Below are 26,412 nucleotides of genomic sequence, written 5' to 3'. Positions count from 1 at the left end.
TTACTCTACCGCGTCTTCGCAAATATGAAGTTGTTGCAAATACCAGACTATATTCATTGACAATCTGCAGCGACAAACATGAATGTTGCCTATGGTGGAAAGCAAAAGTTAAGCCCTTGAGCTCGATTACTTCATGAGGCACACATTACTTAAATGATAAATTGAAATGAATTAAGTAGTGATAAACTTTCCCTTATTAAGTTTCTACGTAATCACTTTGCGGTGCATGTGGCACTTTATCATTCGTAGCCAGTGAGTAGCCAAGGTGCCTTCACATCGACAGTAATTGTGGAATGGGTTCTGCAGGAATGTTTGATTCGCTACATATGCATTACAATTTATTGTGTGTGCAATGCCCGCTTCATAAAGCAATCGAATACAACAATTAGAATAGTTACATCTGCAACAGACATTCTTATTTTATTTTATCGAGTGTAAAACAAGAACCCGTGGTATATTTGGACCCATCTACATAATCAAGAACTCACGCACGTACAGGTAGCTATAAACGGCAAAAAACGCTTATTTGCAGCGCAGAAGTCCCCGCTGCTGGTGTTGATGGAAAGAAATAAGGGAAGGAGTAGACAAAACAAAATGTCTGTCGCGCTTCGTTTCTCTTTTTCTTGTTAACGCTTCAGGTTCGTGTTTTGTTTGCGTCAGCGCGAGGGTAAAAGGTGACGAGTCGCCCTTAGGACCACGTCTGAGCCGGTGTTGTCATATATTATTAGGCGAGCTCCACCTACAGTTCATTTTGTGCACGTCTGACCTCAACACTCGACCTTTAACGAAGTGCACCACTGCTGCCGATACGTGTCCTGAATATAAGGTCAGATGACTGCTATGTTATTCAGTTCATTCTCTTTTCAGAACAAACATTGGCAGTAGTGGTGGATGACAGTTTTCTCAGCTACTTCTTTATTGTAGCCAACATAGCGGCTGCTGTCAACTTATTATCTTATGAATATTCATTGCGAATTATATTCGTCTTCTATTTCATTATTGAATATGGCCCCTTCAACTCTGGATGCTCATTAGGTTTCATCGAAGATTATTACGAGGCTTTTAGTTAATAATCACAGCAGTCCTTCATTATAAAACATTACTTTGTATTAGGTACCGCTTGTTAAAAGGTTTCCGTGATCTTCACTGCAGTGCATGAATTCTTAATTGGAGTTCTAGTACTCGAACAAATGTGACGACAAGGTCCGCTTGTTATGCTGTATTAAGCTGGATATCCGTACGGGGTCCACCGGTAGCCGGTAAGCGTTGACCCTATGCGCTCTGTATTATCGTGATGAAGCAGAGTGCTGCGAAGCTCACGTGATGATAGCAGGCAGACGAGGTAGCCGCTTTCAATCAAATGCCTTGGCTGTCATGCCCACACTATACAGCGCAAATGTCTTTTCAGTAAATCTTTCCCGTAGTCTCACACGCATGAAGTGCGGGCGCACCTGGTTCTATTCATTCCTAAACGAGCACTGCGGCTCGTTTAAAACCTATTAGTTTTTAGCGGCAGACCATTTATTTCGAAGTATATTGCCTCTTCCAATGACGTTCGTAAAAGCAATTTCCCGTATCTAAATTACCGGCTAATGTAGCTGTTACACGTAGTAAAAATCGTAATAACATATAGGAACTCATTCGCACTCTTAATAAAACATGCTGCATAGTTCTTTCTCCCAAATTAAGGCATCTTGATATTTCCAGGTTTCACGTGTTTTGACCTAATCTTCGTGTAAGTTCGCATGTGAGGGCTTATGGTTTAAGTTTTGGCGCTTACTCTGACCGCCAACATTATTGTAACTAATTTCATTACTTTTTGTGGTACCTTTCGTGCGCAGTGGGCGCGCCTGAGGCTGTGACGCGGTTAGCGAAAAACGGCTCTGCCGTGGTGCGCAGTTTCGCGCTTCAATGCCCGGACAAGACAAGTTCATGGCGCTTTCTCTGACGCCCAATACTGTTGAAAATTATTTTCGGTACTTTTTTTTTGTTACTTATGAGGCACGCTCGCCGCGCCTGTTGTGACGCAGTGAAAGACAGCTCGGCCATGGAGACAAAGTTTGGCGCGTACTGAATCTTATGCAACAAGTTTGTGGCAATTTTTATGTCCCCGCAACAATTTAAGCCTTCTTTCGGTACTCATACTTGTCAAAAACGCGACGAGCAATCGTCAAGAGGTATAACACGGGAGTGGGTTGCTTGTGCCTGCAGAACGCGCAAGAGAACGCGAAGCAGCTCAAACGCCAGAAAGTAGTGACTAGAATATTTGTCTTCCGAACGGCACCGACGCATTTGTCTTGAGTGTTAGTAAATGAAATCCTGCGAGCGTGCAGCATGGTCTGGTTTAGAGCCTGCGTTGTGGCCACCTCTGTACTCGTAGCGTACTATCGCCTCGGTTGTAGCCAAGTTTTCGAAACGCACCGTAGCCCGTGCATTCGTGCCATTAAAGTGCAGGAAATAAGGCCCGGGAAGAGGGGAATGCTTGGAATTAGAATGTTTTTGTGGTATGCACGGTGTTGTTTCGGATGAGTCGGGTACGTTCTACGCCTTGCGTGTAAATACGAACTCCTTTTGTTTGTAATGCCTCACTTGCTTTTAATTTCATTTTTTCAGTGAACGTCGTCTGGTGTAGCTTGCTACGGGAACTACTGCTGCTTATCTGGTGCCACAACGTTGGATGAATGTACAAAAAGCCCGCAGCGGGCATTTATAAAGAATAAAATAAACATTTCTTCATTTCACAAGGCGTCTTGGGGCTTTATGAAATTGCAGGTGGCACATATTCGATGGAGCTATGTGAAGATCGTTCGCAATCAATTCTACTCATTAATAAAACAATCTCGCGCGAGCACCGCGCGCGGTTGAGCTGTAGAAGTAAAAAAAATAAACAAAACCAACGCAGCTGGGTACGCGTATCAGGTAGGACTCAAAACGCGCGCGCGCAACACCGAAACTGACATTGTGGTTCAGGTGTTAACGCAGACGGCTTGGTGCGCTGCAGTCAATTGGGCCGCTGGGCTCTGAGAGTGTACGCTCTTGTTGTATTCCTTTCTCTATGGCAAAACTCTGAATGACGAAACTAGGTTTCTATTGCGCCTACCTGTGCCCGTAAAAACAAGTTACACTCAAAGCACAACGATAGTGGCGAAAACAGTCGACGATTGCCGAAAACTGATCAGCGGGTTAAGCGCGTGGGCTTTTATTCATGAGTCATCAAAGGTTCCAGAGCAATCGCTGGTGTCCGCGGGTCTTCCAGAAAGTACTACAGAATCCGTGCCGCGCATGCAATCAGATTAGAGGAGGTGCAGCGACAACCTACAATGGATAGAAGCATCGATAACATTCGAAAAACTTCCGATACATGCCGGCGCGCCCTGCGTTCAGCGATAACGTTTAACATTCGTTAATTGGTGAAGGCCGGTAACGGGAGAAAGATAAAGAAGCACACGTGTCAATACCTGGGAGATGTTTTCAGGGAAGTGGCCATTTCATGTTGGCGACGAACTGCTGTAGAGTGCCTTCAAGAAAGTACACGTTTGAGCAATATTACACCCTTTGGGTCGTATCTTGCCGCACAACAATAATTGTCATCCGTCTTGTCCACATTTCCTTTAACACTGTGAGCATGGTACTTCCCGTCACGAACGGCCTGCGCGTTATGAACATGACAGAGCGCTATCGACAGGAAAGTAGCGAGTGCAGCGTTTTCAAGAAAGCAAACGCAAGCAAGGCACATGGCGGTTATTGTTGTGTGGCAAATATACACCCCTAATGGCGTACATTTTTTTAAGAGTGTACGACAAATCAGTCATTGTGCCATCCCAGCTCGCAGCCGTAATACTACCGTAGCTACCGTGCTGATGTTGTACACACACGCTGATATCACAAAGTCGATACCCTTACTGAAACATATTGATACATTTGGCCACGCTTGGCAGAAATGGAAAGCATACTCTGTATTCAAGTACCTGAAAAATGTTTCCCATAATGTTAATTTCAAAAGTCAGTGGGATCTGCATGCCTTTCCTTTTTATAGCATCTTGCTTGCTTCAGGTACAGCAAGATCACCATCTTTTCCCAGCAGGTTGACAAAGGCCGTGAGTGGCTTGGGGACCAGCTAGTGAAGGACATTTTTCGGGTAGCCTCCCATTGTACTTTTTTTGAACAAAGTGCAGCACTTGCCTTACAGACCCCTGCGAGAATCGGAAAGGACACGCTGCTTGAACTTATTTAAGTACGGCTCACTTGCGTATCGCTTCTCATCTTTGCAATTTTCTCTGTGAACTGAGTATGGAAAGCTGTTTATCCGGAGGGTACTAGTGCACGTCAAACAAATGACGCTTAGTGTAGTCCTGACCCTGACTGCCAACAACGCTCCCGATGTCGCGCTCAGATGCCGCTAACAAAGTGACGGACGTCGTCGAACAGGCGCTCGAGGATCTCATGTCCAATCTTTCACTTTGATATTCAGTAGTTTGGTTACACGCTGAAGCCGGGTGCGAACATTTGCATTCAAGAGTTAGCGGTATGCTGCTTGATGCCGACCAGGGAGAAACACAGTGGTGCGTGTTTTTCTCCTCCAGTCCCAGCAATAGGAAGATTACTGATAAGGGGGCTTTTTTGGTGCCTTCGACTGCATTTAGTGGGGCTTCCTTAAGAGCAGTAGGGAAGAACTTATTGATTTTTGCAAACTCGTTCTCTTCATTTTTCAGAGTAATCTTTAGAGGTGCAATAAATTACATATATCGGGGACGAGCACTTTGTATGTATAATCACGGGCCGCAATTGTGAGCTCAGTGCTTCAAAATCTTTGTCGCTCGACCGCATGGGCACTGGTGATGGGGTAGCAGCAAAAATACGGGATTACTTTAAACCAAACTTAGGTTCTCATTGCCGGTGCCATAGAATGCATAGTGTTTGTATTTGATGCACGTTAACAAGCATACGTTACAAAGGTCGCACAAATATACACAACACCTATGTACCAGTAATTTGAGCCGCCTCCAATCATTCGCTTGCAAACAATCATGTTAGGGCTTGCGTTCAAGCACCGCGCATGGTTTTCGGAAAACTAACTAGAACCCATAAAGCGGTGTACGCTGCCTAATATGCTACGAATTTGACCCGGTCGCTTTGGCTGTGCGAGTCAAAAGAGTTGATGCGCGAACCGACCGCTGCCAGGCGATGTTAGTCAGTGCCGCAGAGGATTCACACTTTGAACAATGTCCGGAGCGCCGCACATTTCCTGTGCAGTTATCACCAGAAAGCTGCATATTTATTTATTTATTTATTTATTTATTTATTTATTTATTTATTTATTTATTTATTTATTTATTTATTGCAATACCCTCGGGGCCATCAGCGGTGTTACAGAAGAAGTTGCTGTTCCTCATCGTTCCAGCGCCAATTCACTTGCCTTATCTCCGGAATTGATCACTTGTGAAAGCTGGAACATAAGAAAAAATGAAATATATGTAAAAAATTAATACAGTATATATCCCGGCCTTGGTTATGAAACGCTGGTGATGACGAAACGAGAGCTTTGGGATGTGTGCATGAGCATCCTTAGTTAAAGTAACAATCCTTTGATTTCTGGTCCCACATTTATGCAGGCAACGCGACGGTTACCCGTGGAAAGCAAACGCAGGGCGCTTTCACCATGAACAAAGATAAAGTCGAAAGCAAAGCTTGAATACACGCCCATTTTACATAAGCGTCGTCTCTTATCGGATGAGCTGAATCTAGAAAATTTTGGACAAGAGTGTTTGGCTAGCATTTGGGTTTTTTAAATGAAACTCGGCTGTTCTGCCAACTTTGAATGCACGTTGAACGTTGTTATGAGGGAGTGCCCATCACTAGTCTCTTAAATTTCCTTTTTTCTTTGCTTTCGTTTATTCATTTCTGTGCTGGCCCTTCTCCAGTGTAGCGTAGCAAACCAGTCGCAACATGCTCTATCCACTGCCCTTGCTTTTCTTTCTCTGCCTTAGGTTTAACTTGACTGCGCTGCTGGAACCTGCCATCGGGCGCACGTATAGCTCTGGCATCGTGACATTAGTAGACAAAAAGGAAGTAGAAGTGCTTGGTTCTCTTAGCCTCTACACACACTTTCCAGAGTGTCTTTTGTTGTTGTGCTTTCTTTAGGAACCTTTCAGTTGACTGCGATGTCGCCTCTAACGCTTTTCGGTGATATTTTCAGTCGTTTCCATGTGCCAAGGCGCGTTCCCTCGCGCCCGCCAGCGAGGCGTCAGCAGCGGTGGCATGCATCTAGCGCGAATCCTCGCGTGAACTTCTACCGCTTCTTCGGGAAACGAGGAACGGCAGGGAGGACGAGCAAGGAAGAAAAGCCATGCTTTCGACCAAACAAAGAGTGGACGAGGCGCGAGTAGAAGGTTATTTCACCTCCCTCTTCGCTCCCTTTATCCTCGCCTACTCCAGAGTCTTCATAATGCTATTCGTGTGTCAGCGAGAGTCAGGTGCTGCGTCACCACTCTCACCACGGTGACGGTAGCAGCAGGAGAGCCTAAACCGTCCATCAACCATGTTTCGCAGTGCCGTTCATCTTTGTTTTTTTTTTCCCCGCTGGCTTGCTTCACCTTGCTCCAAGCAAGAGAAGCTTCCTGAATGAAAAGCTAGAGGAGTCGGGAGGGCGTTTTCAGCGTCTGCAGGAGCACGCCGGAGTAACGCCGGCCCAACCCTGCGGTACTAAAGCGAGTGAAAGAACGGGGCGACGGCGACTGGAATGAAATTATAGCAAATGCGTGCGAAGCACCTCCCGCCGACATCGAGCATTTTTGAGTGAGCGTGGCAGCTCTTTAGCGGCAAGGTGGAAGCAGAGCGGCACGCGCGACAGCTCCGCGAGGCGTGAGAGTGGACGCGTTCTTGGGTTCCATTTGCAGTACTCGGGGTGTCGCGTTATCGCGTTTTCTTATTCTCGGGCTTTGTGTTGGAAAAGAATAGCTACGACTGGACAGGTGGCGTGGAGAGAAATTGGGGAAACGCGTAAAAAAAAAGCAACAAAGAGCTGAGCGAGGTCTATCTGGATTAATTTACAGAGTGTGCAGCTGTATTCAGAAAATCTTTTGCTACGTGGAAGCATCCTTCTGGGAGAGCTTGTGTTAAGTATAAAGCTCGGTTTTTTCCTACGAGGGATTGAGTAGGTGTGGTACGGAAAGTCGTCTGAATTAGTAGCAGTATTCAGGAATGTGTTTGTTTGTGCCTTCATTTTGAAAGAGCAACCTATAGAACCCCAGTGAACATTCATATGGTTCTGTGTAAACGATTAGTAATAATTGCGAGAGTTTGATCTAAAGGGGGTATCACTCACACACACGTTGTTGCATATAGGCGCGAACATCCTGCCCATTCTTCCAATCGGGCGAACGTGCTAGCTCGCTCGTTATCGCGTCAAATATATAGAACTGCTTATGCAAGAGAGCTAAAAATGCGTATAGAATAGAAGTTACTGATAGTTGCTCGGAGAGTGAACAAAACGGTGACAGGTAATTTTATATATTGCACAATTTGTGCGTTTCAGCTGTTTCTGTGTTAAACTTCTGCCGATGCGCTTGAAAGTTTAAATAGCTGGCCGGCATCGTAGCTATACAGCCGCTGCGTGCTCTTCGGTTGTCTATTCACTCACGCTCACTAAGGTAATCAACTTAGCCCAAGTCACTATAGCGTCAAGGGCTCTTCTGGCAACGCTAGGTAAAGTGCATTTTTAAAGCGTGGATCTGTTTGCGCGCTGGATGTCGTGTCCTCTGCGAAGGCGATAACTCGACGGACGCCTCTCATATAACTTGGCCTCATAGATCATGGACACGGGGGGGTTCCTCGTCAGCGAACATTTTCCTTTGAGTATGTGGCTCATTAGATGATATTAATTCATTTACAACAGTAAAATATCGGGAAGCGGCCTGTTTTTAAAAGATGCTAGTTTTCATGATTTTGACCAAGATGTGTGCAGCCTGCACGTTGAAGCATTCTGACTCTGGGATGTTGATCCACATGCTATAACAAATTAATATAGTTCACGTACTCTTACAACTTGATTAGCCTGAAGCTCAAAACGACGTTTTTTGAATGTGATCTCTGTATGACATCGAATGATGTGATCCTCGATACACTGTAAACAGAAAAACACCCAGATGGGCGTTTTTTGCTTGTCCTCTAGCGCATTCCCTTTTGTACATCTTTTTCCTCCCATTGAATGGGCGTACGATAAAACTCCCATTGACATGGGCATTGATTGGGCACACAACGGGGGTACCGTAATACGCCCACTTCACCCCCTTCACCCCCATTTGACGGGGAGGTACAATGGGAGTTTTGTGAAGGAATTAAAGGCATATTAGTTTAGGTGCGGCAAGCACGTAGCGAAATGCTTGGTGGCACGGGTCCCGCGCTTACGCAGCACCAGACGGAACGCCGCAGGCCGAAATGTCGAACGCCGGCGATCAAGGCTCAAGGGAACTCGTCCGTCCGTGAGCTGCCACCCGAGCAGGCGTCGCACCTGCTCGGAGCGAACGCCGGCGTCCGACACGGTGGCCTCCGGTATTCCGTCTGCTGCTGCATAGGCGCGGCGTACCGTCACGAAGCATTCCGCCGCGGGCTCGCCGCACGTGGTCCAATCGACGGCACACGGCCACCGCTGAATCGACCAAGTCACGCGCACACGTGGTCCAATGGTGAATGAACCCGTCACCGCCCGTCTTCATTTTTTCCTTTCGCTGATCACAGAGCCCCTCGTTGCAAAGCTTTTATACAATCGTCCTATCGAAAATGCTAGTTACCGGAAGTGCCTCCGAGGCCAGCAAACGCCTTCGAGAGCAGTTGCTACTTGCTGAAAGGAAAAATGCACGAGACACACATTGACAGCAAAAGAAAATTTATTAAACACCAAATGTAAGAAATATATGTTCACTTTCGGGCCCAAAAGAAAGCAAATTTCTGCCCCAGTAAAATAACTGTCTTGATTTTAAAAAAGAATACTGTACATAGTAAGCATGCATGCCAGTTACTAGTATTCTGCATGTCCTAACACAATGAAATTAGCAAATGAAAGAAATGCTAAGAAATCTTATCCCGTTTCATACTGAACTGTAACTACATAGCCATGTGTTTCAACTTTTACTTTGCACTGACACTCCCCACTTTTGCACAGACTATATATTGAGCTTGCTTGACTAACAGTAAAACTCCATTTGGGCCTAGTTGGTACATAATTCTGAACTTAAACTTACAGCACAAACACCTAAGACGGACCACAAAAGGCAGATACGGCACACACTGGCGCTAACTGACAACTTCTTTATTTCTTTGTCATCGATGCATATATAAACCCTAGGCCACACAACCGCACAGACTACATTACAGAGATCTACCAAATTACCGCATAAGCAAACGTAGGAAGTCAAATTCAGATGGGTGCAGGGACAAAGATATGTCACTGATGCAATTATCGCCTTGCCTTTTTATGTGGTAGGCCTCTAAGGCAAGCTGCGCATGCTCATTCTTGCTTTTGCCAAGAATCGACGTCCTATCAAGTCGTGTCTCACAATTGTTGTAAGGGTTTGCATGCGCAACAAGGTGCACTCCTCTACCTACATTCTTGTTTACTTTTTTGCGCATGTTTCCTGCATGGTCCCTTAAATACATAAGGTCATCTATCAACTCAAGGGAGTTGCTTGCAGGCATAGTGTTCCCCTGGCTTTTTCTTCGCCGAACAAGCTTTTAAAGCTATGCTCACGCACCTGCGGAGAGAGCAGAGGAGGAGGCCAAATTCGGCATAGTGCTTCATACGTGTCGCGCGCTGTCGGCGTGGTTTACACCATTCCACTGTCATGTGGTAAGATATAGCTTGGCTAGATAGGGCATTGTGTCAATGAGCTACTCAGGGAACATGCGCAAAAAGTAAACAAAAATGTAGATAGAGCAGCGCACCTTGGTGCGTATATAAACTCTTGCAACAATTGTGAGGCACAACTTGACGGAACGTCGATTCTAGGCAAAAGCAAGAATGAGCATGCGCGGCTTACCATAGAGGCCTCCCACATAAAAAGGCAAGGCGATAATTGCATCAGTGAGATATCTTTGTCCCTGCACCCATCTGAATTTGACTTCCTACGTTTGTTTATGTGATAATTTGGCAGATCTCTGTAATGTAATCTGAGTGCCTGCACGGTTGTGTGGTCTAGGGTTTATATTGCATCGACGACGGAGAAATAAAGTTGTTAGCCTCGATGTGTCGTATGTTCCTTTTGTGGTCCGTCTTAGGTGTTTGTGCTGTAAGTTTAAGTTGCTTGACTAAGCCATTCTAAATTAACAGTGGCTTGTATAATGAGGCTGATCAGTGGTATTTTGCATGGACTAGCACACAAATATGATAAATGTCAAAGTACTAAATTAAGAAATTGGGACTCAACACACAAACAAGCTACATATTTAGTGTAGTTATTGGGCTGTATTTCCGAGCAGGCTATTAAATATAAACCGTATTTACAAACCAGAACCCACCTGCTGATTATGAGACGTGCCGTAGCGAGTAACCCCGGATTAATTTGGACAACCTGGGGTTCTTTAACATGCACCTAAACCTAAGTACACAGGTGCTTTTGCATTTCACTCCCACTGAAATGCAGTTTTGTTTACGACTAGATTTGCGAAAGTTCTGAACAGGATTCCCCCTATATTTTTACAGTGGGCACTCTTTAAATGGAGCCTCAAGGGGCCGGGGAAATTGGTTCCATTTACCAGGCATTCTATTTAGTGCAAGACATTGCAGAGAGCCAACCGACCATCAGGATGGTGTCCTGTTTAAGCGGCAGTTTCGCTTAAGCGATTTTCGTTTATGAAGGTTCCACTGCAGTCCTTAATAGTGGATGAGTTGTGTTCTGCATGGACACTTTAGCATGGCTACCATGTTTAGTTGAATATTGTGCAAGCAGCGACATTTCACTGTACCCAGTGCAATATATAAAGCCAGCATTGTAACATGCTGCAAATGCAGCCACGAACAAGTAACTCCCCTATCATACCCAATAACAGCATCTTTAGACGAGATTAGTACTGCTTTCTCATGTTTAAGTGCCTTGTTTTCAGAAATCAAATCCTCCTGATCACATTGGTTTCCAATTGTGTCATTCCCCGCACTGAGGTCATTTGAGATTGCATTTAATTGCACTTCAGATAGCATATTGGTCTTATTTAAAAAGCACATGGCATCACAGTCACCACCTAGATATAGAATTTGAGCTGCAACGCAGTAGCAGACATTCTGAGGTAGATGCCTAACTATTCTTTTGAATTGGGATGCATACTCAAAACACTGCTATGCAATTGCAGACAGGGCTGGTAGTGTAGCAACCAGGACAGATTTAACAGACATACAGGAGCAAAATTGTGTGAGCTTTGAATAAATATTCTCTCTGAGGAACCATGCTGTCCAGTTATAAAATGGGGATCGAAATAAAGTAGTTGGATAGCAAACCTGCATTTCATTAAGTAAATAAAATACTGTTCATGCTGCCTTCCAGGGTGCACACTACATTCTCTTTCTCTGAATGTGAATTTGTTACCTTGCCATGGGTTGCCAAATGTATGGGTGTATTGTTGGTCGAGGGTGGATATAGGTCTCAGGCTAGAGGAAATATTTCGACAAGGAGACTTGCCAGGTTGAACAACGAGTGTCTCAGGCTGAAGCCATTTGGTTCCCTTGCAATGATGTTGGCTCCAGCTTGAGACTTTTTTTGTTGGACAACTGTTGACAATTAATGTCGCCATCTTTTCATTTACCCTCGTCTTATTCAACCCATTGCTCCACGCAGGAGCTGCAGTTTCTTTAAGAATAAAAATATTAATGAGCTCAAAGGCTTTGTGCATGGCTGCGTCCCCAAGTGCAAAAATTCGTTTTCAATGAATGACAGAGTTGGTACCTTTCTTGAGCATTCAATAAGAAGAACCAAAATTAAGCTAACAGACTGGTTATGACGACAAGTAAACATGAATTGATGTGGAGTGCCATTTCTTCATTTCACACCAGGCTTGGGGCCAGCCGGACTTCTTCCTAAAATTGAGAAAATTTTTCTAATTAATTACATATTAAGAGTAATCTCTTCATAACCTAAAAATTTTAAAAAATGGTTATTTGGTTATTCATATTTAGTTAGGAACAGCGCGAAGAACACTGACGAAGTAAGGGCGTATACAGTAATGACACATAGTGCTGGTTGACTACAGATTTAATATTAGAACAGACAAACAGTTAAGTACTTTGGAATGCTTCCTAAAAGCCATAAAAAACCAAAGCAGGAAGCAGTTGTACGAAATAATGTATGTGCATGAAAAATGCACTTGATCATCGGTTTGCAGATATGTGTGCCATTTACTTGTCAGTTAACAATATGTGTTACACTGAAACATTTCTCCTACAATTTGGCAATTCTGTGGGCACTGATTATTGCTTGGGTCAGTTGGTTGCTGTTGTTACTGCTATTAGTGTATGGTGAAGTGTAATGTAAATGGGGAAGTGCTACTGACAACTACGAATATTGGCAAATTTTGCTGCACCAGGATAATGCACGCATTGTCCTGCTGCAGCAAAACTTTCCAGTAAACTTTCACAGTTCTCTGTAGTACTTTCCCATCTGTCTCGCTTCACACTGTTTCATCTATAGCGCTTCACCATACTATAATATGCGCCACCAACTGACACAAAATTCTACCCTTCTGAAGTTCCTACTGCTACTTCGCACTCGTCACATTCAGGCTGCCAGCCGTACTAAGCCCAATGTAGTATAACTGCATGGACTGGCAGCTCCTGTCATGGATTTACTCTGGTGTAATGGCACCACAGAAGCAAACGAAGACAAAGACATGCAGGACACAAGTGCTTAACCTCAACTCTGGCTTTAATAAGAAAACAGACATATACAACACGTAGTGACACGAAGTGACGTTATTAATTCAAAAACAAATTCTTCGTGCAATTTAATTGAGAATGACTGATGCATTTGTCCTTTTCACGCTAATCTGCCAAAGCTTAATTATCTTATGTACATTTGCTCATAATTTCTGGCAACGAGTTTCGAAGAACACTGGAACGAACCACTCTATTTTGCAGTGTATCACAATGTGCGGATGAGAGTTGTTGCACACAAACGTCATTAGCCTCAATCTCAAATTATTACAATGCGTGTCTATGCAATGCAAGCATGACTGGATAGGAATGGCAGACTGTACATAACCTCCGTTGCGCAGTGCAACGCTTGCAAATTGTGCTGCACGCAACAAACAAATTAGTTTGTTTTCCTGGCTTCAGTCTTTTTTTCTCATCACAGCAAATCTCTCTTCACATGTTTCATACAAAAAAAAAATGTTTGCCCGTAGGGACCAGCTACACAATTACTCACGAAAATCCCAAATGCATACCAAACAACTGCAACCACTTCTTTACTTCATCATCTCATTCATTATATTCCCTAGTCATGCCTGATTTAGTTGCGCAAATCCTTTTTCTCAGGCCCTTGTTAGGAGAGTTTTCTGCTGCAACAAAAGGCAGAAGCCAAAAAAAGGAAGAGGTTGGTTGTGGCTTGAAGCACAATATGCATCTAGTGAGCTAGGCCGCAAGCGTTGCGTAGTCTGCTGCCATCACAAGGCCGTGCCTACATTGGACAGATGGGATGCTCTATTAATGTGAAATCAGGGAGATTGAGGCAGTATGAGTCATCTGTGTGAAACAACCCTCCCTCACACAATGGTAAATGCTGCAAAGAATGTGACCGCGGTCCTGTGTTCCACAAAACTTGCGTTGTAGCAAGATATTATGACCTGACAACATGCAACGTAATTGTGGTTTGCAACATTTAAAAAGAATGATAAATGTATCAGTGATCCATTAGTTGCACTGCATAAATAATTTCTTTTAACAGATACCATCACATAATGTCGCCACCTGTTATTAAATATTGCGTTGCCTTATTTTAAAGCTTGAAGTGAGATCCGGCGCTTGTGTCATGCGTACATATCTTTCTTCGTTTACTTTTTGTGGTGCCAATACACCAGAATTTGTATAACCAAATGGCCACACTGCTTTTGTCACGTTATAGTGATGCTTGCAAAGCCTCGCAAACAGCAGCCTATTTGCTCAAAACGTGCTTTTGTACATATGCTTTTCCAAAAAGAAAAGCTGCGAAAAGGTAACAGAATCAACAGCAGTAGGTTAAATCCACTGCAATGCTTTACTTTTCTGCCTTTATTATTCGTTACACCTAAGTGGATCAGCCAGAGTGTGAATGTTACAGAAATGCACCAAATAAGTTGTTGAAATTATGCAAAAATGTTAACGCAACTAAGCATAGATTTATGTGCAATAATAGACACCACTCACTTTCTTTCCTTCTGACACAAACGTAGTATATCTTATTTTTTTGGCATGAAGAAAAGCATATGTAGACCAGGCAATATTTGAATGAGAGCCTTCACGATTAAGCACCACTATGTGACCATTAGGGTACATACACTGTAAATAGTACAGATAATGTCCCGAATATCACAAGTGCAACATGATAGCGAAAGCAGCAACCATTAACCCCGAAACTAACCAAATCCCACAAAAAAATGGCTGTGGCTTAGCTAAGGTTAAACCCAGGATGCGAAGCATACTAGCCTTTATTTTAGTTGTTGAACCACTGTTTAGCCTGGTGAACTGCTGTTGCTTGGCTATATTTGGTTTGGCTAGACGAAGAAACAACTCATGCAGGCGAGTGCACGAGCTGAGACCCAGCTATGTAGCTACGCGGCCGCAAGCGAGCGCACGAGTTGAGCCTCCGCTTTTGCAGATGTTATGACGTCATATGGTAGCTACGCGGCCACGCGCGGCGCAGCAAGGAAGAGCATGGTTGTGCGGCTAGTATGCTTCGCATAATAAAAAAGAGATGTATGTGTCAGTGCAGCACCTGTATTCTGAAGTTACAGGAAAGTGGCATGCTTGTTAACAAACCTACAACCAAGGCACATTTGTATGTGGCCAACCCCTGCCTCTTTATGTGCTTTCGTGCCTTTGACAAGGTGTTACTAGATATTTATTTGCTTGTCTGTTGCAAAAACACATCAATTATCAGGTCCGTGCACAGTGCACCATGCCATTTATCTATGTGGACTCACTTTGAGTCCTTAGCACTGCTCTCGCCTGTTCAGAACTAACAATCGCAAAAAGACTTGTTCTACTTAAATCTACATGCCTGAACATGTGGGTTCTGCAGTTGAAATAAGGTAATTATAAGTAAAACGAATGACATGTTCTGATGAACTTTGTTTTCATAATCTAATTGCTTATTTGGACACATAACCAGTCAGATCATTCGCACTAACACAAGAAAACAAATTCAACACACTGGTTTATACTGGTCGGTGCTCTTTTGACTTTAGTACACACTGAACCAACGACAGGCAGTGAGAAATACCGACAACCACTAACTTCCAGATGGCATTATTGGTCACATGTGCACATGATATAGCTACAAAAACCCAAAGGAAAGCAAACAAAGAAAAAACTACATTTTAACAGAAAAAGAACAAGCCAAAACAAATTTCTTCTGGTAGCTAAGTCACAATCAAGGTGCAAATGCCAGCTATAGTTCAGCAAGCACACATTTAGTTATTTTGCTCTGTCGCTCAATATCACAATTTCTTGTTTGACAGCAACACTGACGGGACATCTGTGCATATCTTTATTGCAAATGCCATTTTTGCTTGCCCCCAAATCCTTTTGTGGTTATTCATTTAGTACCTGCTTCGCCTGTACTGGCGTTGCAGGGGGATATACATTATGTGTAATGTAACTTACAGTCAAATCAAGCAAACAAAGCAGGGAGGGAATTATCTTTGAAAACTATGCAATCATTTGCAGGCGGAAAAACATTGCAGTCCCTTTGGTCCAAGGAAAAAACAATGTGAGGCATCACCACTAAGGAAATTAATAAACCTGTTTAGTGTAATCTCTTCCTTGTGAGGTATGATGATAGCCTGATATGAATTTCCCTATCTCTACATGTTTGGAACAGTACATGCTAAGAAATAACTAACTGAAGAGATTTCCTAGTCTTTTCAATCCTGCCATTGCAGCTTACCCTTACTCTCAGTAATACAAAGCCATTTAGTACGACTTCAAATTTTGAATTTGAGAGTCAGCGAATAAAGATATGGTTTTACGGTGTGTCACATAGGTAGTATGAAGCAAACCCAGCCTTGCTTTTTTGTCCACTCTGTCCTCTTTGATACTGTCACACGCAGTGGGACGACACTATCATGAAAAGTGCTGGCAGTGGAGGTGAATGCTATGTCTGTCTCTCATTTCAATGCATCTCTGAAACTACAGATTATGCAACCCCCAGTACTAAACACGTGGGAAGACTGTGCACACAATACCACGCCATATCAGCACATCTAGTCTTTCCACACGCAGCAGATCACCTCTAGAACAGGGTGTGCAGGCTGCAGATGTGCTCAGCTGCGCTAGAAATGAAGACACACATGGACTGGGCCCCTCTGAGGGCCCCCTTAAAAGCTCAGTTTGTCATATTTTGTTTCTGCAATAGGCTAGTGCAAAGAGTGAATTTGCTTCATTCCTGAATAACGGGAAAATCAGACATCCACCCATTCATAGCAATTGCTACAAAGGAAACTCATACAGATTCCTCGAAAGAAAAGCCTCATAGTTGAAGAAAAATTCGTCCTGGTCCGGGACTCGAACCCGGGACCACCGCCTTTCCGGGGCAGCCGCTCTACCATCTGAGCTAACCAGGCGGCTAGCAGATGGCAGGGCGAAGTCGAATTTGTCGACAACACAAAGCAAAGGCAAGAGTTTCATGTAGTAGTTCTGCGGAAACCCGCAAGGTGGAGAGAAGTAATGAATAAAGGGAAAGTCAGACATCCACCCGTTCGTAGCAATTGCTACAAAGGAAACCCATACGGATTCCTCGAAAGAAAGGCCTCATAGTTGAAGAAAAATCTGCCCTGGTCCGGGACTCGAACCCGGGACCACCGTTTTTCCGGGGCAGCCGCTCTACCATCTGAGCTAACCAGGCGGCTAGCAGATGGCAGGGCGAAGTCGAATTTGTCAACAACACAAAGCAAAGGCAAGAGTTTGACGTAGTAGTTCTGCGGAAACCCACAAGGTGGAGAGACGTAATGAATAAAGGGAAAATCCTGGTTAGCTCAGATGGTAGACCGGCTGCCCCGGAAAGGCGGTGGTCCCGAGTTCGAGTCCGGGACCAGGACGAATTTTTCTTCAACTATGAGGCCTTTCTTTCGAGGAATCCGTATGGGTTTCCTTTGTAGCAATTGCTACGAACGGGTGGATGTCTGATTTTCCCTGTGCTTCAAATGTGCTTCATCCAAAGTATGTTATCGCGACCATGCTGTTCTGTCGCACCTAGGCTCCCTGCGCTTGAGCGGAAGTTGTATTTTCTTCTATACGTTTGTTCAGGCTGTCATTAAACAGTTGGTAGTTTGGCACTTCACTGTCTTCCTTTCTTCTATCCCTTTTCAAGAAATGTATTTTGCGCCACAAAGTATACCTAGGAAATCTAAGCACCAACTTGCCCAAGAAGTCCTTTTGGAACATCTACACAGGGTGTTTTGACTAATGTCATACCAAGTGAGCACACTACAAACCTTGCGTGCATCGTTTTCATGACTCTTTCGATGACCATATTTCGTTTTCAGTGACTTTATCAACTAAGTATCTAGCGGCAGCTTGAACATAGGCACTCATGAGAACTCGCACCAGGCTTGGTCGAATATGTCCAGCACTGCATCACTGAGTAGTGAACCATGCTGTAAGAGTTGGCAACTAAATTGCCACCTTGAGATTGAAACTTTTCAACCTTACAATCAAGGCTTCAATTGCCCAGCCAGCAAGCTGCAGCAAATGCGTGAACTATAGTCATCTAATGTCACATTCTATGTCATAGCGATAGCAGCTGATCTCTCTAGTGGTGGCCCTCAAGGCCAACAGGCATCCCTTTCTGTGCACGTGCTTGTGTAGGACTAGGCAGATGGTGCCAGTTTGTTCTTCAGCATTAACACTATGTTCACGCTGTATCGGGAACACATTTTCTTACTCAGTGCAATAGCCCTTGAACCTACATAATTGCCACCAAGAGTCCTTTGTCCACCAACCTTTCCTTTGCCATGTCATTTGCTTCTGCCTTGATGTCATGGAGCAACTTCAGCTAGCTGAAGCATTGATGTTGTTTGAGTACCCACACAGCCTTGCAGTTTTCCAACCTGAACGTTGCTTCATTAAAAGCTGACATGATTTGGTCTCAGCAGACAGATCAGAGTTAAAAAACACTCATAAACTTCTTTCAAAGTCATTCTAACCTCGTCAATAATCCCGGGCCTTTTGATGTGTTATTCAGCATTGTCCAAAGCAAGTTGGCTCTTAAAAATCAAATAACAACTTTGTGAGGGCAGCTACTGGGCTACCTGTCTCTTCAGCGAGCCTGAAATGTCTCCCAGCCATCAAAGCAAGAGCGCAAAAAAACGACAATGAAAAGTGTGGCAGACAAAATGTTCATGTAAATCCATATGTTTATCAACTGTTACACCAACTGAAAAATATAGTGGCTTCCCAGTACAGTCTTGATGTACGTAGTTGTTTCGGTCACGAACAAACAGCCAGTTGCCCAGTCCTGCACAAGCACAGTGTAACGATGCTTATGGATTAAAATTTGTTGTGTGTGCATGTGGTGCAGTGTACCACATTTCATTTTCCTGAGGCTGCAGTACACTGGGAAGACTGGTTGCTACTTCAATAGGAAGCCCTTACAGTATTGCAGCCCTTTGTTCAGATCTTGCTGCAGATTGTATCATATGCGAATGCAAACTGCTTTGCAGGACACGTCAGTTCAGTTCAAGCAATTAGACCGAGTAACCCAAGAAATACTTCATGCCTCCAAAACGTTTTAATACAGTCCCTAGTTTAGTACAGGTTTTCGCCTGATGTTTTGGCTTCTACGGTATAATGCTGTGTATAAGGCTTGCTAGGTACTAGTGGTTTGATGTGCACACTCTCTTGTGTTGCTATAATTACAACTTGTAACAAAGATTTTCCTTCCTCACAAACGTTTGGACACAGTGCCTGTGAGTTCATCTTTTAACCTGTTTTTCATTGGATCTCTGCATTTACATGGAACGTAAACTACAAAATATCAGTACTGAGAATCGCAAAAGAACACACCTGCGTAACGATTCTGCCGAGATCGTTGGAGTGGTCAGTCACAGGATGCAACACCGGTAGAAAGGCATCCTGAGGTAAAGCAAAATAACAATCGTTGTAAGATGCGGATCAAAAATTTTATTCTGTGATGCTTTTGGCATGTATACTAATTACTACATTTGTATGTAAAATAGTTTTGCATAATAGCTGAGCAAGGTTAACGTCTTGCCCTGTGACTGTCAGCCAGTGCTACTCATGGCAATGGTGACAAATATGGCACATCCTTTCAAATGGAACTTTTGTGCATTACATGAATTGAACTTAGGTTCACATAATACATGACACCTGTGGTTAGAAGGATGTGTTGCATGCCACACCAACGCCACAAGTGGCACTGCCTAACACTTCCAGGGCCAGACTTAGTACATAAACAATACAAATGTGCAACAAAGTGAACAGGTGGATAGCTGCTGCTATAACTCAAAGATTGCATGCATCATGCAGATGTGAATGCAGCTCCCATCAGGATAGAGTTGTCCTTTGGTGCACTTCATTTCTCTTCCTCTTTTGTCTTCATTGCATGCTGGTGCCATATGGTAATAATGAACAAAAATTAAGCACCTCAGTTCCCATTCTTGTTTTGCTACATGCTGTAAAGTCATCCAAATGCGCTTAAGACTCTTAAGGATGTACTTTAGCCATTTTGTCTTGACAATATTGGTACCGAGCATAATGCATCATGCAAGAAACTTGCATATACCGGGCACCGCTATAGACACTGCGACCTCTGCAGTTTCTCCACAATCTGGCATAATGTGCTCAAGCTGCCTGTAAACACTGGAGGGTGTCTATGATACATTAAGAAGCTCAGCAAACATGAGAAGGGCCTAAAATAAAGGTCAGAGAAGCAAAGCAAATTTTTAACCATTCCTCTCTATGTTGCTATGAATGTGAAGGTGCCAGCAAATGATGTATTTGAACTGTGTTTTTAATGGTGCAATACTAGAGAGCACATTTTTGCAATAATAATGTGACAGAGAAGAATGACAGAAACTAACTTAATGAATATTTTTCTAAACTTGCACGAGGGTTTCGTCATTATGCTGATGCACACACCTGCATATCTCTACTGTGAAGTCTTGTTTCGGTTTCCTATTTTATTTTCACATAGTAATTTACATCATACACTTGTCCTGAAATACATCACGTTAGGCTCCTTCAGTATTTTTTTTTCTTAATGGAACACACATGCCTATACAGGGCACACACTCAAATACATGCAAAGCTGCCACGGGACTGGCCATTTGAGGTCGACTTGTTTGTACAGCGCAAAAGACGAGGACTGAAGAACACAACACAGGTGCTGTCACACACACACTCAAGGCACTCTGCGGGATTCTCAGGCTTTTTTCATGCTCCTACAAACACGTTATGTAGCACACATTGAGCCACAGAAAGCTGTACTGGAAAATGTTCACGTTGCACTACAATTTTATAATTGAGACTTTTTATCTAATTATAATATCTGAGTTGATTATTTGATTAAGAATAATTAGGTAATTAGGCAAAATGCAGAAAATCTAAGTATTTCCAAGAGACAGGAAACAACATTACGTAGGTTCTGTGCAGCTAGGTGGCATATGCATATTTTTTTAAGTTTTCTAAAGTTACGTGGGATAATCTGCATACGTCCCATGGAACAGGTGTCACACCAATCACTCTAAGTGATGCCGCTAAACTAGCCATTGCACTTAAAACATATAGGGTAATAAAAGTAAACTCTAGGTAAGAGCATACCAAGACCTCTATTGCTGAAAAGGGAAACTGATGGGAGGCGACTGATCTCCGGTTATGAAGCTGCTTCATCCTCACAGCTGGCAACGAAACGGCCGCAACCACAGTTCTGAAATAAAAGAGAAAAAGTTGACATTACAATGATCACATAGAACACGAAAAAGCTGGTCGCCAGTTTATCTTGGAGAGCATCTGCTGCTACATTAGGTTTTGTATATTGGTCAGCTTATTGCTAAACTAAGCTTGCCAAAATTTTATACCTTAATGGCTTTGCTCTTTACAAACTAAAACCTTTGCCTAACTCATACACTTATGCACTACTTAAGCTATGAGATGTTTACTGATCCCTTACAATGAATGGCTTCTAAGACAAATTATTTCACACAAAAGGATGCATAACTTATGAGTGTTACTGACATTGAATACCAAGGCATTACCTTTTTATAATAGACGATGGCAGACTTCAAGCACATTTTTCTCACAGATACAGGTTGCTCGGTCTGCCTTTCTTTTTTCACCAGCAGTAGAAATTTTGTTGTTAATATTAGTGCAATATAGGATGATGCTATGATGTGTGATATGATCCTGAGTTGAAAAGCGCCACTTTTTTGTGTGAATTTGGCACCTAGAATTCAAAACTCAATATCTGTACCCAATACCCAACGGCACAGCAGCAAAGTAATTAAACATTAAACAAGTCCAGGTATCCAGTGCACAGCGCCAGCTGTTGAATAACAACACTGCACTAGCATCGACTGTATAGATGTAGCTTAGTATGTGCACGGCAGGCGTAGTGGCGGCCTCCAGCAAAGAACACAGCCATGGAGCGACGCGCCCGTATGAGCCATCGCCGGCAATTCTATCGCGTAAATTGATATATCTCGTCACGGCACAGGCGTCGTTTTCTGGCCGCCGAGGCGCCGGCGCCACTGGTACTCACCTGCTCCGGCCGCGGAGGTTAAAGTGACGGCGTATCCAGTAATCTGAATCAAAGAAGGACACTGTTACCGCCAAGCAGTACGCTAACTATAAACTATAAAGCGTTTCTTATACTCTGACCGGCAGTTCATGCGGCGTTGACCCGTAGTGCCGTTGGAAGCTCACCACACGCTTTTAATACCACAAACGCGCCGCCGACATTTCACGCCCGTAGATCAAAGTCGACGGGCGCAGGCTCTACATGCTACACGCCGCAGTCGCACACTCCCTGCACAATCAGCAGCGTGGGCGCGAAGAGACACAGACGATAGCACGGAGCGTACTGGCAAATCTGCACAATGCGCGCTTAGTGAGCGACCTACTGCACACAATCGCACGAGCTAGGGGACTGGCGCCGCGTACGCGCCAGCTAGCAGATACCGCGCACAAAGAAGCGCCGCCGGTTCTCGCTCAAATGATCGCTGTACAAACACTCACACACGCGCACCGCAGTAAACCCTTAACGAGCCGCCGCATTTTCAGGCGGCGGTTAGGCAGCGAAGCTTAGCTCACCTTGCACTGCACATAACTATTATGGTAGTGTCTTGCGCTTCGGGGAGCATGTCGAATGTTCACATCCACCCTATTAAAGACGCGGCACAGTCCCTCATCATGTAAAATTCTAATGTTTAAGTACACTCGCTTGACCCTAAACACTCAAGTCACCTCGATTACGACAAAGCTCGAAGAAACACAGAGATCGTGCAAGATGGTTCTAGACGGCCAACTGTCGCGCCATGTTGTACTGAGACCTTCAATAAGTCATATCAGCGCGTCTCTTCACTTAGAACATATGCACACTCATAGAACGTGTAATAATCGTTCGAAGTCACTTACCGTGGAGTCTTGGGGGTTCAATGCTGTGAGAAACAACAACCACGGTAGAAGAATGCGCCGCCGCTGACAATGGCTGCCCCTTTGCGGCTTTCAACGTACGCGCGCGCGCTCCGAAGGCTTGTGCTCCTCCGCGCGTAGTTCCGACCGTTCCGACACACAGCGCCAAGGCGCGGCTACTCCGAACAGAAAAACAGCGCCGACACACATTGCGCGGGATATTTCGAATGTGACTGCAGAAATAATCCTACTGAAATTGTCGCTGCGGCTGCCTGCCTTGTTGGTCACGGCTGAGTTATTCTTTTCTATATTTGGCTTGTCTCAGATATGGGTGTATTTCAACACTCCCACTTTCCCGTACGCCACCGTTATTCCTTGAAAACCCCCATTTTACAACCGCAATGGCCCTTCAAATGGGGCCGGGGGTATAATAATGGTTCTAGCTTATTTTACTTCTTCTCGTGGGAGTACTCATTTTAGGCTAGAGGGGAAAAATGGCATATCAACTGTTAAAACGCCCATATGGGCTCATTTGTGTTTACAGTGTAGGAGGATGAAGCTTTGTCGTAATACTTTTGTTCACTGAATGGGATGATGCCAGTTGTAAAAAGAGTTTGCTATTTTCTGTTTCCTAATAATTCTTGCGGGATTGCCAATCAAACGCAAGAATCACCCAATATAAATGTTTTTATTGGATACAATACATATTGCGTCAAAAAGCAACCTGAGCTAATATCGAAGCATTTCCACTAGAACACAACGACGCTAGCGAAGCTCGTGCGCCTACCAATGGTAGTTTACTGGTCGGTGGGCAAATCGTCAGTAAGAAATGAGCCTTTGGATTCTTTTCTTTCTTTCTTTCTTTATTAATTTATTCAAGACAATCCTTAGAGAAATGCCTTAGGCGACGCGACAAAAGGCACTGAACGTGCCTAACTGTGCCACGCTACCCTTGGCAGGTGCGGCCACATTACCACATACTACAACGGCAAAAATAACACAGAAAAGAATGCGGCAACTTGAGACAAGGTAAAATTTTGACATCAGTAAATAACTTCGACGTTAATAACATATAAGTACAAGTAAATATAGGTAGATGATACAATTACAGGTACGTCGTAGCAGCAGTCGTCCGGGTACAGAACATACTTCAGACTTTCAAAATGAAAGCTGAGACTCACAGAGTAAACGGAAACCAACTAAATCAGTCCAGCACTACATTTAGTTTGTGTTAAGAAAAAAATATTCCGTGAGCTTTTTTTCTGAGTTTCTGCGCGTAGGTAGTTCTAATGAGTCCTTGGACCATTTCCGGATATTCGTTTAGGATATCTGGCATCATAAGCTTTGTTTTTGATCACCATATTTTGTAAGGGAACGTTACCGGGTATATCATTTTTTCGTAGGTAGCACAGACCAGGTTTCTGTTGATATTTTATTTGAAATGTTGTAGTTGTTCGGTGCTAGTGCGGAATTTCTAAGGCGAGGTAATTTTATAAAATTTTTCAATAGGCAGTATTTTATTAGATTAAAAAAAGGTGCATTGTCTTCCGGAAGTTCTGAATTTGCGATTGCACGCGCCGCTGACTTTTGCAAAAAAAAAAGATAGCCTAAGTTAACACTACTCGTTCTTGGTACACTGAATTACTGTTCTTGTTACTCGTTATGCGAAACGGTGACACAACCGGAAATAAATAAGTGCGTGGTATGTCTGCCTTTTAACCGCAGACAGCATATGATATCTAATTTTCTTTAAAATTGCAACAGCTCACCCTTGGTTACTTCGGAGCTTGTCGACGTGAGGCGTCCACGAATGGTTTTCTTGAAATATCACCCCGAAAAATCGAACTTATAAAGATTGTTCCATGGTAATGTAGTGAAATTTGAAATCCAAGTTTACTGTCGGGTGGGTTCGTCGCGGCCGGAAGAGTATCCAATTTTACTGACGTTTAATTCGAGTCTATTATATTTAAGCCAAAAATGCAGATCTGTTAGCCATTCGTTAGGTAGATGAAATACCTCTCTTACGTCAGCGCCTGAGAAGAATACGTTCGCGTCATCTGCATATACTTTCGAACGTTACCCCCCTCTCTCGCCCCCCTACATCCACGTAAAACAAATGCATCCAGGAAGTGGACAATTTAATTTCCACGTGCGATTAAATTTATCGACGAGCAGCCCCGTCTTTTTTTCGCGAAATGACATCCTCGCTGTTTCCCAGCAAATATTAGGATTAATCTTCGAATAAATCGGATGTTGTCTTTTGTTGTCGATATTATCTTTTCTTTTTGGTCGAAAAACTGAAATGAGGGGTGGAGATAGAATTTATACGTAAGGTACCCTTGCTTTCGTTTCGGAATCTTCAGAGTCACGTCAAAGAGAAATATTCACGGCTGCGGATTTTAGACGCAGCAGTAGCTCAGAGAAAGTTATGAAATAAAGTAGTGAGCGTGCACGCAACTTGGAACGATGATTGGGAAGACAGACCAAAGGCCAAGTCGACGGCGTTCTAACCGCTGAAGTACATCCATGACGGCGGGTATTTGCATAAGAAGCGCGGGATTCTGCCTTGAAGAGGAAAAGAGAGATCGATATCGCTCCGTGACTGAAAAACGTGCTCGCTTGGAGATTGGGGTAGATAGGAAGGAGTAAGTTCTGCAGGGCAGAAACAGTTGCTGTCTTATACTTCAGGCATCACAGCCTAAGGATAGGAATGCATCTCGACGTGTCCCGCTTCTTTGTTGTTATTGTGTTTTGTCCTTTTGTTTTTGAAAAAACTGCGTGTTCGAGTGAATTCGGAGAGCACTCCTTTCCACAGGCTCCTGGCAAAAACGTTTCACTTACTACTCTCAGCAACCTCCTTTCGTTTATAGGTCAGCTGTCTCGTATCATGCAAAGATATAAAAGGTCTCCTGATTCGACATTTTATTCGTATGGTGAGTTGGTAGCAGGGAGTTTTTTTATGTTGTTCTAAATTATGGAAACGTGCGCTAGGTTCCGGCAGCGCAGTACACCGTGGTTTATCACCTTAGCAGACTGCACTGATGAGTGTGCTATGTCACTTGACGTATCGGTAACTTTCAAGTTCGCTTCCGTGATTACTGGCCACGCTGCACTCATTCGTTACGTTGCGAAGTAAAATTGTAATTGGGAAAGAGATTGAGCTTACCTTCCAATATGTCGACATTCGTGAGTGCTACGGTTTTCCAACAGTTTGGGGGTGTCATGTGTGCTTTTTTGCTTGGATAGTCGGCACAGACGGACCCTCTGAACTTGCGCATATGGTGCTGCAGCCCATTACTCATTTGAGCGACCTCAAGGAGTGAGGCTTGACAGTTAAGCGTTCTACTGGGATACCTTAGGGTAATCCAGCTGCAGTGTGAAGTACAACGTACAAACATTCCGAAGACCTTCTGTTCCATTTAGCCTGCTGTGGGCTGTATTAAAGCACTGTGCTTCTCCGTGGTTGCGTGCTGATCTGACGATTCACCTAATTCCTTTGATCTGTCATACTTGACATTCGTGGCAGCGATTTCATTCCAGCATCTGGTGTGGGCTGCCTTTTAGATCACTGCCTTTATTTCATGAAT

At 43.8% G+C, this 26,412-nt stretch overlaps 1 long non-coding RNA gene and 1 other non-coding gene across 3 annotated transcripts; both read right to left on the bottom strand.

Annotated features, from left to right (window-relative positions):
- Positions 1 to 10,983: 10,983 nt before the first annotated feature.
- On the bottom strand, positions 10,984 to 23,356 carry LOC139059899 (uncharacterized). Of its 2 annotated transcripts, none has more exons than XR_011514487.1 (5): positions 22,829 to 23,356; positions 21,954 to 22,220; positions 21,017 to 21,122; positions 19,241 to 19,309; positions 10,984 to 12,061 (listed from the first exon to the last, which is right to left on the bottom strand). It is a non-coding gene; the product is annotated as an uncharacterized lncRNA (long non-coding RNA). The 2 variants fall into 2 exon arrangements; XR_011514488.1 differs by having other exon boundaries at positions 21,954 to 21,996; positions 22,829 to 23,349.
- TRNAS-GGA (transfer RNA serine (anticodon GGA)) lies at positions 16,726 to 16,800 on the bottom strand. Its single transcript has one exon. It is a non-coding gene; the product is annotated as a tRNA-Ser (tRNA).
- Positions 23,357 to 26,412: the final 3,056 nt, after the last annotated feature.

Source organism: Dermacentor albipictus, chromosome 5 (assembly GCF_038994185.2).
Source record: "Dermacentor albipictus isolate Rhodes 1998 colony chromosome 5, USDA_Dalb.pri_finalv2, whole genome shotgun sequence".
NCBI lineage: Eukaryota > Metazoa > Arthropoda > Arachnida > Ixodida > Ixodidae > Dermacentor > Dermacentor albipictus.
This window is presented reverse-complemented; position numbering and strand designations above follow the sequence as displayed.